We start from the raw sequence: 13,332 nt of genomic DNA, 5'->3' as shown, positions 1-13,332 counted from the left end.
TTTGAACTGGATAATCCCCCATTCCCAAAGCTTGTACATTCTTGATCTTTTGGGCATCCAAAGCCCATCCACACACATGAATTCTGGAGATGCCGAAAATGGTGACACTAGCTGCCGCCGGCATGGAGATTAGATCCAATGAGGAGAGGAGGGTGGAGTATAGATACCATGCCAGAGCTTCATTCTGGACTCAAGCTAGGGACAGAGTCACGGGAGATTTCTTCAAGATAGCCGGCCCCCACAGGAGGAGAGACGGTATTCGCAGGCTGGGTGGCCAGGATGGAGCTATTGTTTTTGGTCCCTCCCATGTGAGAGCTATCGCCATTGATTTCTTTCGATCTCTTCTCACAGGTGCCCCATTATCCCCACAGGTGATGGATGCGCGTGAGAGGGTCTGGCAACACATGAGAGAGGTGGTTCCCCCTCTCTTCGGTCCTGCTTATTGACTTCATTTACAGCGGAGGAGTTGGCAGAGGCGATGACGGTACTTCCTAGGGGAAAATGTCCGGGGACGGACGGGCTTCCAGTCTCTTTCTTCGTCATTGGGACCTCATGGAAGGCGGCCTTTGAGCTGCCTTCAACGAGATTATGATCACAGGTGCCATGCCAGAGAGGTTCTCAGAGGGTTTGATACACTTGATTCCTAAGGAGGGTGGTGACAGATTGGAGATCCGGCAGTGGAGACCCATCACTCTTCTAGGGACGGTCTATAAGATCTTGGCCAAGGCCATCAGCATGAGACTTCAACCCTTTCTCCCGGACTTGATTCATGACACTTAGACCGGCTTTGTTCAAGATCAGAGCATTCTGGACAACATTTTCACATTCTGGGAGGTGACAGCTTCAGCCAGGACGCGGCAACAAGACCTCATAGTGCTACTTCTAGACTTTGAGAAAGCTTATGATAGGGTGGATTGGAGCTTTTTGGAGGGCACGATAAGTTGGATGGGATTCCCCGTGGAGTGGATTCGTGGAGTCTTAGGACTTTACTCAGCCTCACATAGCCAGGTTCTCATTCAGGGAGCCTGTGGCGACAGATTCTCCCTTTCTCGCTTGGTACGGTAGGGTTGTCCTTTGGCACCTTACCTCTTTTTATTCGTCGTTGAGGCCATGAGTAGTTTTCTTTCAGCCTAGGAGTTCGGACTTTAGGGATTCCTTCTCCCCCTGCGCATGGAGGAGGAGTTGCTTGACTCAGAGTTTGTAGATGATACATCAGTTCTCCTTTCCAAAGATGTGGGGAATCTCCACAGATTCGCAGAGGCAATTGAGGTTTTCTGTTGCACATCAGGAGCACAGCTCAAGTGGCACAAGCCGTGTGGTTTTTGGGTAGGCTTTGCACCTGCCCCGACTTGGCGCCGAGTTGAGGCTTTCTTGTGGATCCCGAGGGGCACTCGAGCTCGATATCTTGGTTGCCATGTTGGCATTGACATCTCTCTTGAGTAGCAGCTCGCCCCTCTTCTTCTGAGTTTTTGGAAGAAGCTTTTATATTGGAGTTCTGAGGCTTTCCCTAGCAGGTAGAGTGGTGGTGGCGATCTAGGTTCTTCTTGCTACCATGTGGTATATCACTTCATGCTGGGCCTTCTCTCGGGCATGTATCGGCTAGGTACAATGGTTGATCAGGAACTTCTTATGGGCTGGTAGTGACGAGAGGCCAGCCATGGCCAAGGTGGCATGGTGAGTTATCATTCAGGCACGTCATAGAGGGGGGCTAAGCCTCATTGAACCCGCCATTCAGAGCCGTGCCTCGTTGGGAAAGTTGATCGTTAAGAGGGGGCCCTTGGCCACAGAGTACCCAGATGGATCTTCACAGAGATGCGGGCCTACGGATTTAGCCCAGCTTTTGAGGATAGATTTGCAACCAACTTACTCCGAGCTTGGGAACACCTCAGGCTAGCCCTTAGGCAGATGGCTCCGACAGCCTGAGAGGAGTGGCTTCGGTAGCAACCCCATGATCCGTTTACCCAGTGGCCACATGTTGGGGTTTGACTCCATGTATCATGGAGCGCCTTGAGCATAGGACCAGCCATGTCCCTTGGAGATTGGATCGCACACAGGCAACTACTCTCGGAGGTGCAGGAGAGAGGCCTGGCAGGGGTCCAGGGTAGAGACAAGCTCGACATCCCTCAGGAGTGGCTGATTGCTATCCCAGACCTGGCTCCCCCAGGGGCCGGTATGACTAGGTGTGTTTACCAGACATGATATTCTTGTGGCGGTCCATGGAGCAGATGAGGGCAGTGGTCTGCTCACTTTTTCTATTAGATCCCATGGTAGACTAGAGAGATCCGAGCTTCCTGTAGAGGATTTCATTGCCTGCTCATTACCGAGGGTGAGGGTGAGGGTGAGGGTGAGGGTGATTGGTTTTCAGGCACGGCAGTGGCACATAGACTCACCACTTGGCCAAGGTGGCCAGGGAGAGATTCTGGTAGCAATGGATACCTAGGAGAGTGGGCTCGGCATGACCCCGTGGATCAGGAGGAGACTCTGGATGCCCCCTTCTTTGCATATACAGTGCGGTTAGGCCGCAGGATCCACATGCCAGAGATTGATGGCACCTCGGCAGCAACACATTGGTAGTCACAAGGCCTCTTACAACGTTTCCTTTCAGATTTTTGGAAGAGGCTTTGGGACAGTTTTTGGCCTAGAAAGATCACCCTCCTCAGGAGTCTCAGTGGCATTGTCTTTGGGATTGCTTGAAGGCTCAACAGATTCTTGCCATCTTCACTATGGACAAGGCCTTGACCCGGATCATTAAATGGGGCATTGTCGCCTGGGCTACAGAGGCTGGAGTGGTCAAGGTTTATGATGAGGATGGGGGAGGGCTAGCCCTTCAGGTCTCTCACCATTGTATTTCAGCAGTACCAGTCACAGCCCCACCTACAGTCCATAGGCGACCAAGCTCATGCCAGAGATGGGAGATTTGCAAAATATCCTGTCGTAGCTTGGCACATTTGGCGTGCTAGGTGCAACGAGGCCATCGAGGGTACCCACACTCCGCCTGCTGAGTCGATCAAGAGCATTTGGCTCGACATCATTCACATCCTCCCCGGTCAGTGGGGGAAGCTACAGGGAGGTTTTGACCGCATGCGGAAGCGGCAAGAAGCTTCTTGAGGCTCTTGAGGCTTGGCCTATTTCTCACAGATAGAGGTGGTGACCCCACCTGGCATTAGAGACTACCTGTGTGGTTGTTGCGCCCCCCCCCCCCCCCCCCCCCCCCCCCCCCCCCCTTAATGAGATAGCCTTTCCTCACAGAGTGGCCAGTTGGAGGAGAAGTGTATCTTTCCCAAATGATCATCCCTTATATGAGGCAGGTTTGTATCTAGCCCTTAGTGGTTGTATCTACCCTTCGTGGCTGTCTTTCATTAACTAATAGAAGGATCTTTTTTATGGGGAAAAAAGAGAGTAAGACTTTAAATCTTAAAGCCTTGAAATGACCACGTGGCAGAGCGCGACGACGACTAGTGGCATGGAGAGATGGTGTTGAAATAAAAGGAGGAAATTCGTGCCTCTTTCTTTAGCTTAGGCGCATACCATGATGTAAGAGTGCTTTGATTACCATGTGAGGATTGTCTACCACTCTTTTTTGTGAAGACTTGAAAGGGCCCTGTGCTTGAAGGCATAGGAAGGAGTGTGTCATGAGTCTCATCTATGGGAAGATTTGATAAAGACTCATCCATATGAGGAGAATCCGCCGTAGCTGCACCTGAGGTGCTCCATCCATAGTGGTAAAGTGTGAAGATGTACCTCTTGATGTACTTTGTGGTTGTGAGCTCATACCACCAACATTGGCCGGTGGTTGCCCACCTCTTTGACTTTTCTTTGCAGCTTCTACACAACACTCAATCTGCTCTCGAGGTAGTGGAGGGCGCATGAGTGGGCATACTTATTGAAATCGTTCCGCCAAACCACCATGAGCAAGAAAAATGGCCTCACTCACGCGACAATATCCATGTGACCCTTACTTGCCCTCCCATGTGAAATGAGCTCTTGCGCGGGTGCTACTACCACGCAAGACATCTCCACAATACTTGCACACTACACATTTGGTGCTGGAGGTCCCATACTTGTGGTTGAATATGGTGTCATCGCACACATTCGGGGTATGGTCATTTTTGTTGTGGCGAGGCATTGTGGAATTTGAGGTTAGAACCATAGATTCGTGGGATTAGAGGGGAACAGGAGAGAAAAGAGGAAGGAGAAGAAAAGGGAAAAAGGGGAAGAAGTGGAACAAGGGAAGATGGGAGAAGAAGGGAGGAAAAGGGGAGGAAGTGGATGAAGGAGAAGAAGGGAGTAAGGAGAAGAAGAGGGGAAGGAAGGAGAAGAAGAGGGAGGAGAAGAGGAGGAGAAGAAAAGAGGAAGCAGAAGAGGAGAAAGAGACTTGCAAGGGTAGTTGGAGATGGAAGGAGAAGGTGACCTTGCAAGTTGCATGCGCACCAGTGAGTGGGGCCAGTGGTCAGATGGTGGGTTGCTGCACAGATGGAAAACAAGGTGGAACAAAAATGCGAGTAGCCCTGGAAAAGAAAACAGGACTTGATATTTAGGTGAAATGTGCTTGATGGAGAAGTTTCCAGGTTTCATAGAAATGTTTCGTCTCAAAGCGTTTCGCAGGTTCCGAAGTTGCGAAACTCGTTTTTTTTTTTGTGACCATGACCCCGACACATGTTCCTGGCTTTTGTTATCCTCCTCTGCCTATGCAACCCTAGTGGAATCACCAACCTCCTCCCAATTATCGCAATTCAGTGTTGTTACTGTGTGCCTATTACTTTGTGGATGTACTTCAGATACATGCTCTACCTCTAATCTAGCCATGGTTTGAAAGAGCTCATCTCTTGTTGATCTATTTCTATTCAAACAGAGGCTAACCTTAGGATAATTTTGGTTAGTACTGGTCAGATGTTGGGCAATGCTGATGAATGGGAGTTCACTTAGGTCAAAATTGGTAAAGTTTAGAACGAAGACCTAGGAGTGCTCTGTAACAGCAAACTTCCTAAAAGTGACAGTTGAAGACATACCTCCATGTTTGTAACTAGTCACATTTCCCTTTATGGTATAGTTCGATTCCGTACTCATACTCATCCATTTGGAACTTTCAATACATACCGTACTGTGCCGGCACCGTGCTTTGCGTATCCGTAATTAAAAAAAAGTTTACAGTGACTAGTTACTAATAACTCCTAGTGATTAGATTGAGCTCCAGTATCGCAAACAACAGCATGCCGAGGAGAGCGACATAGTATGTGATGAGCAAGAGGAGATATACAGACAACTTCATAGAGAGCTTGAGGGCATTGATAGACTAGTCACTCGAGCACTCACGACCACTTCCCTCACTTCTTCAGATCACTAAAGTCGTCCTTCCACCTTTGAAGGCTGGTACCAAGGTGTATACTCGTGGTGCACACTCCAGAGGGAGAGCTGTCAGAGCAATTGGTAGAGGCGATCCAGAGCACCAATTGCAAACTGTTCCAGAGGAGAGACCTCGGCCCTTTACCATTGTTGAGGAGATACGGGGTACTGATGTATCAGATGATGTGGTGGAGTGGGAGCTGCTATATGATTATGATGGGAATCTCCTCACATCATTTGACATTTATAGAGTATAGATGTTTGAATTTCTTCTTCTTTTTTTTTTTTGCGCAATTTTGTATACCAGTGTTGCTGAATTATGAATGGTCTATAATAATAATTATATATACATTATTTTAAAAAAGAGAACATACTTTAAGTACTTATTGTTGGGTTTTATGCTGTGTATGCACCCAGAGGAGTGCTAGTGATCATCAGTAGATTACTGGGGCACTTTTTACTTCAGTTAGTGGAGGTTTTTCCCCCAGTTTAGCTCAGTTTCACTTATATGCAATTTATAAGTGTTTTGGTCCACCCGGCACATTTATGGCCGGACATGTGAACACTTATCTTTAGGGTCACTATCATGTGGCTATTGTACTTCACTTTTATCATTCAAGCAATAGACTGACGTCGTGTTCTCTCTGTGTGTTGGTTTCCACGCCTGATTGTACCTTCTGTAAACCCTAACCCTAACACCCATTGCCTTCAATTGGTATCAGAGCATTGAAGGCTTGACTGTTCCTGCCCGTACACTGCCAGGCTTCTCTTGCTGCTGATCGTACAACTCCCGTACGTTTTTTTTGGTTGCAGCCCGTACAACTCTGCGCCGCCATTAGCTACAGCAGTGCGCCGTACAACATTCCGTACCTGACAGCGCCTACTGCATTCTGTTCAGTCAGCGCTCGTGTACCAGCCCCGTATACCCAGTCTGCGCCGCCTGCAAATAGCTGCCTTCAGTACCCGTACTGTACCTGCAGTGCACGTGTATACTGTACCTGCTTCGAATGACTGCGCCTGTCAACACCCGTACCAGCTCTTGTCAACGCTGGTCGCCTTGAGTACTCAGTCGACTGCTGCAACAGGCGACTTGCTTCCGTACAGTCAGCGCCAACCGTCACCTGTGCACAGAACCGTGCAGCATTCAGTGCTGCGTACCTAGCGACTGTTCCTGTTGAGATACGACTGCATGCTTTCGTACCTGGTGACTGTATCTTCTGTGATACGACTGTACCTGCTGTGACCTGCAACTACCACCTGCTTCCGTACAGAACCAGTAGACTGTACAAGCATAGTACAGTCAACTGTACCTGCAGGAATACCACAAGCTAATCAGTCATTCAGTGGTAAGCATTAAAATTCCGTTTTTGGGCATTTTTATTTTCTCTGTGAAAATATACAGGCACAACAGGCAGATTTTCTAGCAAAGAACTATACAGGTTTTTTGCACAGTTTGGGTGCAGCAAATTTGGGCATTTTTGGGGCATTTTGGCATTGTGTACGCCATTTGCTGCTCTACTCAGTCATTGGTGCATTGAGCTGCACATTCAGAGGATTGAGAGTGCAGGCATATTTGGGTGAACTGTATTCAGTGGAGTACAGTTGTTATCAGGGTTTCTGCTATTGGGTTTTTTGGTAAACAGGTACAACATTGTGCGTAAAGCATAATGGCAAATCAACAGCAAAGTGATGTATTCACATATTTGTCTAAGGAAGACAAATTGGATGGCACGAACTACTCCTTGTGGAGTTTTATGCTGAAAAATGTGCTTGTGGCAAAAGGTCTTTGGGATTTTGTTAGTGGTGATGAACCACGTCCAGGTCCATTGGCTCCAGAGACTCCTCCCCAAGGGGGTGCTCGTGGACGAGGACAACAGGTACATGCTCCAGGATAGCCATTGCCTGTTCAAAGAACAAATGCTCAAAAGACATGGGATGCCAGGGATGCACAAGCTTTGTCACTCATTGCATTGTCAGTACAGAGGTCCATTATACCTCATATTCGTTCAGCTGGCTCTTCACAGAATGCATGGGTGACTTTGGAGCAGATGTATGCTGCTCGTAATGAGGCTAGGATCTCATTTTTGAAAAGAGAGCTGGAAAATCAGAAGATGAATGAAGGAGATGATATGTCTAGCCACTTAAACAAGCTGCAGGATTTGAGAGAACAACTCATCAATGTGGATGAGATTATTCCTGAGACACAGCTTGTGTCCGCCATCTTGCACTCTTTGCCAAGATCTTACTTGGCTTTTCATACCTCTTTGAACCTCAGCATGAGGAATGCTGTTGAACCCCTCAAGTATCAGGAACTTGTTGCTCTCTTACTACAAGAGGAGCAAATGAGGAAGAATATGAATATGAACACAAATGCTGAACAAGCATTTACTACAGGTCAAAAGGGGAAAGGAAAAACTCAGCCAAAGAGTGCAAATCAAAATTCAGGTGATGGTGGTTCTTCACAGGATACCAAGAAAAGTGATGGACAGCCCAAGAAGAAGGGCAAATGTCATTACTGTAAGAAGCCAGGTCACTACATCACGGAATGTAGGAAGAGGATTGCCAAAGAGAAGGCAAAGGAAGCTGGGATGTCTGTTAATGATGCTTCTAAAGCTCCTCCAGAGACTGCTTCTTTTGTTGAGGACAGGGATTATTGTTTTTATACATGCAGCTATGATGCCTCTTGGTCTTCACAGGCACTCAGTTTGATAGAGCATGCATGTACTTGGTATTTTGATAGTGGTGCCTCAAAGCATATCACATCTCGCAGGGATTTGTTTAGTCATGTTGGCCCTGCCCCTGTTGGCAAAATTGTTCAGTGTGCCAACAATGCTTCATATCCAGTTCGTGGCATTGGGGAGATTCAGCTTACAGCCATTGATGGCTCCATTCTCCGCCTTACAGATGCCTTATATGTACCAGGGATAAAGAAGAATTTGTTGTCTATTCTAATTTCTTCTTTAGCACATTGTGGAATGCAAGTCCACTTTGATGATGATAAATGCAGGGTCAGAGACAAAGCTAATGCCTTGACCTTGATGCTTACTGGTACACTATGTCATGGACTTTATCAGTTGGATGCATTTCAGCCAGTGGATCAGTCTGCTTATAATGCATTCACTCTTACTCCAGCTATGGTTGATGCGGAGTTATGGCATGCTCTTATGGGGCATGTAAATTTTGGTAGTCTTATGCTTATGCAGCGACATAACATGTTTACAGATCTACCTCTCATGGAGAAGCCTCCAGATCACATTTGTGAAGGATGTATTTTGGGAAAAATGCACAGGCTTTCCTTCCCACGTGATCAGGCTCTAACAGCAACTGCAAAGTTGCAACTTATACACAGTGATCTTTGTGGTCCCATGCAGACGAAGTCATTAGGTGGTTGCTTTTATTTTGCAACATTTATTGATGACTTCTCTCGTATATGCTGGGTCTATCCTTTGACACAGAAATCACAGGTATATGATGCATTTTTGGCCTTTGTAGCACTTGCTGAAACAGAGTCAGGATGCAAGGTGAAGACTCTCCGTTCTGACCGAGGGGGGGAATATATGTCACATATGCTGAATTCCTTTCTTGGGAGTAGAGGTATAAAACATCAGTATACTACTCCTTACACTCCACAACAGAATGGGGTTGCAGAAAGGAAGAATCGGTCACTCATGGAGATGGCCAGATGTATGCTAAAGGCAAAAAGGCTACCACATATCTTTTGGGTGGAAGCAGTCATGTGTGCTTGTCATATTTTGAATCGATGTCCCACAAAGGCATTGGTTTCTATTACTCCTTTTGAGGCTTGGCATGGCCGCAAGCCTTCTGTATCGCATTTTCGCATCTTTGGGTGTCTTGCATATGCACACATACCCAAAGAGTTGAGGAGGAAGCTGGATGATAAAGCCACAAAATGCATTTTTGTTGGGTATAGCCGTGAGAGCAAAGGCTACAGGTTATATGACCCACTATCCAGGAAGATATTCACTAGTCGGGATGTGATTTTTGAAAAATCAGAAATATCCATGGCTGGTTATGAGGCAAATCAGGCTGAAAATGATGTGTTTGAAGGTCTACTACCCATGGAGTTTCATTCCACAGTTGGTGATCCAACTCATGAGGGTACAGGACAGCCAGCAAATGATGTAGGTGGTGCAGAAATTCAGCAGCCAAATGAGCCAGAAGCTGAACCAAATATGGGGCAGCAGGCACCACAGGTCAGACATATACCTAGATGGTATTTGCGGACATTACAGGACAGCCATTTAGAGGGTCCTCTTGTTGGTCGTACTCGTAGGGAAACAAGGACCAATGAGCATGCACACATCATGGATTTGAATCTGGTTATGGCAGCCAGTTTACAGGATGATGATGAGCCTGATTCATTTGTGGATGCACGAGATAATGTGCATTGGAACAAAGCCATGCAGGATGAGCTTGATTCTATTAAAAAGAATCAAACATGGGATTTGGTTGATCTGCCCAAAGGCAAGAAAGCAATTGGTACTAAATGGGTCTATAAGTTGAAAAGACATGCAGATGGATCCATTGACAGGTACAAAGCCCGTCTAGGTGCAAAGGGCTATGCACAGAAGAAGGGCATTGATTATGAGGAGACATTTGCTCCTACATCCCGTATGTCGACACTTAGGTGTGTCATTGCATTGGCTGCACATCGTGGTTGGGTTGTTCACCAGTTGGACATAAAGACTGCATTTCTACATGGGGACCTCGAGGAGGAAGTTTATGTATTTCAGCCCATGGGTTTTGCAGAACATAGTCATGAGGGGAAAGTTTGCAGGCTGAAAAAGGCCTTGTACGGTTTGAAACAAGCTCCACGAGCTTGGTATGCAAAAATAGATGCTTTTCTACTCACTCAGGGATTTGTGAACAGTCCATCAGAGGCCACTCTGTATGTAAAGAAAGAAGAGACAGATCTGCTGGTCATTAGTCTTTATGTGGATGATCTCTTGCTCATGGGATCAAATGATGACAAAATTGCAGCTTTTAAGGAGATACTGCAACAGACATTTGACATGTCTGACTTGGGCCTTGTACATTACTATTTGGGCATACAGTTTGTGCAGGATAACAGAGGCATTGGGTTGTTGCAATCACGTTATGTTGCTAAACTTCTGGAGAAGTTTAAATTTCAGGATTGCAAGCCTATTAGTACTCCTATGGAGCCTGGGATGAAACTGTCACTACAAGATGACAGTGTTTCCTTTGATGCCACTACATATGCTCGGGCTGTTGGGTGCCTTATTTACTTGTGTAATACAAGGCCAGATATTCAGTATGCAGTTTCTCAGTTGAGCACTATCACTTTGTTCGGGAGAGACTCCAGGCAGGAGATATCAGTCTGATCTACTGTCCTACAGATCAGAATGTGGCAGACATCTTCACCAAGGCATTACCACGTCCGAAATTTGAAGCATTCCGCAATGCTTTGAATTTGTTTCCTTTTGGTGGATGATGTACAGTGATCACATATCACTCCAGGGGGGTTTGTTGGGTTTTATGCTGTGTATGCACCCAGAGGAGTGCTAGTGATCATAGTGATCATCAGTAGATTACTCGGGCACTTTTTACTTCAGTTAGTTGAGGTTTTTTCCCCAGTTTAGCTCAGTTTCACTTATATGCGGTTTATAAGTGTTTTGGTCCACCCGGCACATTTATGGCCGGACATGTGAACACTTATCTTTAGGGTCACTATCATGTGGCTATTGTACTTCACTTTTATCATTCAAGCAATAGACTGAAGTCGTGTTCTCTCTGTGTGTTGGTTTCCACGCCTGATTGTACCTTCTGTAAACCCTAACCCTAACACCCATTGCCTTCACTTATCCCGATGTGTACTTACCATACCGTTATAGCACCGTACCTAAAGTATTCAACCACTATGCTTCATGGCACATGCAATGGTGTTATTGTTGAGCTACGCTCCCCCCCCCCCTCCCCCCCTTTTCCCGGCCCCGGTTTAGGCTATACCCTAACCATTACCTAGTCTCTAGCTAGAGGCTTAGAGGCTGTGGGGCAAGGTCATTTATTTCTAAGGATATACATTAGTCAAGCTTCCCTTCTTACAAAGGGACCCACGTCCCTGCCTGCTCTGTTGCTTTTTTAAAAATTTATTTTTTCCATAGTGGTATTAATACAGAAAACCCCAGGGTTTTTTTATAACTTCATACTCTTCTATATATTGGAATAAGCCATTAATCTCATCGTAGCACATAATCAGCAACATTTTATGTGATGGCAAGTGGTGCAAATAGGACAGAAAGGTGGTAGAAAGTTGAGTGCAGGGTTGGGCCAAGAGATGGGACCCTGGAAGTGAGTCTAAGGAAGACTTTTGATGACACTGAAACGGAAGAAAAGCTTCAATTTGACCAGCGTCTTCCAATGAATTCCATCGATGTGTAGGGGCTCTTTTCTCTTCTTACAACTCAAGCTTGGGAGACTTTAGAGACTTTGCAGCTCACTACAAATATGTGCGCCTATGTGTACTGCCTTTTTTATTTCAGTCATTACGTGCACACTTAATGACTGAAAGGTTATCGTTCTTCCTCTTGTGATTTGCTTTGGATGTTAAACTTGTAGAAGCTTGGTTTCTTGCATCTGGATGTCTCAGCAGTAATGCATCTCAGCTCCAAGTGACAAGTGCGTTGTGTCTCATCGTCATCTTCTTTGCATGATTCTTGCTAAGAGAAAAGATACCTTTGGCATGGGAGAGAAACTGTAAGTTTATATTTGTCAGCATATTTGAACAAGATCGTTTGGTTAGCAGCTTTTAAAGGCTTAGCTGACCTGGATGCTAGCACGGTGGTAAGCCTCAATACCCTCGTGCATGCTTTTTACAAACTATTATACACTTAGAGCAGCCTTAGTGATCCATTTACGACATGAACAGATGTCTTATTGAGTGTGTTGTAATTTCATATGGATTAAACACGTATCAACAAGTTCAAGGATTTAGCAAAGACAAAAATTATGCGCTATATTTTCTGATTATGGTGAATTTGTTGACTTGTTTTTTTTTTCTTTTTTTTTCTTTTTTGGAAGCAGGATGTTCACTTGAACGTTGAGGGCCGAGGAGGAGAGTTTTTTTGAATTCCAATTTTGTCTAGATTTTGGCTTTTTGTGCCAGTCTGATCTCCCCATTCCCATAGATTCAGGAGGTGGTGGGAAAAGAGCACAAAAATCTAGATATGATTGAATTTATGTAACAACAATTGATAAAGTTTTGTCCAAGAATTTTAAAACGTATGACCTAGAGTGGGGGCAGGATACCCATAATGGGTTGATTTTGTTTATTGAACTGCTCTGTGTTTTTTTTTTTGTTGGCCTGCACACAGAGCTGATTGAATTTCGGGATGTGTTTTGACTCTAGACTCCCTCACATTCAGCTTTAATTTAGCAAATTGTGTGCATGTTTTTGGTTCTTTAATTATTTGTTTGAGATGGCCAAATCAGCCGTGTTTAGAAATGGGCAAGGTTGGGAAAGTGAAGCGTTGGTCTGTGGAGTGTTGGTGGATTCCAGTATGCTACTTGGACTTTAATGAATGTCAAGAATGCGGGTTTGGAGTGAAAGTACTCAAGTGAAAGCTGGCATTCCAGAATGTATTTCTTTGGAGTGCTGTAATGGATTGAATCTGTTTTATATACTTCCAATGCAAACCATGGATTTGAGGATTTTGCAAATCCTTCTCTTGTATTGATGATCAATTGTCTTCCGATGATGCTCAGTTGCCATATGACATCATAGCTGGATTGGCTTGAGTCAAGGTTTGTCTTTTCGGTCATGGCTAGCCAACTAGCGCTCTTTCAGAGTTCTAGTTGCGTATTCTATCGTGGAGGCAAAACAAAGGGTTCAAGGTTGTTGGTTAGGGCTCCGTAGGTTCTGATGGTCATGGGAAGCCGTCTTAAGTGACATAACAAAAGAGCACCCGGGGCATTGAGGTTGTTTTTTGTACTACTGCATTCGTCAGGTTA

General features: G+C 45.7%; 1 protein-coding gene across 2 annotated transcripts in view; it reads left to right on the top strand.

Moving 5' to 3' along the window:
- Nucleotides 1-12,786, top strand: part of LOC147625562 (uncharacterized) — a 63,697-nt gene extending 50,911 nt beyond the window's left edge. For both annotated transcript variants that reach the window (XM_086817069.1, XM_086817070.1), the window contains one exon: nt 12,406-12,786. The gene's annotated coding sequence lies outside the window, so the exon portion shown is untranslated. The remainder of the gene's footprint in view (nt 1-12,405) is intronic.
- Nucleotides 12,787-13,332: the final 546 nt, after the last annotated feature.

This window comes from Cibotium barometz, chromosome 23 (genome assembly GCF_041138505.1).
Source record: "Cibotium barometz isolate CiBa-2024 chromosome 23, ASM4113850v1, whole genome shotgun sequence".
Lineage (NCBI taxonomy): Eukaryota > Viridiplantae > Streptophyta > Polypodiopsida > Cyatheales > Cibotiaceae > Cibotium > Cibotium barometz.
The sequence above is the reverse complement of the archived record's forward strand: the minus strand, read 5'-3'. Positions and strand labels throughout refer to the sequence as shown.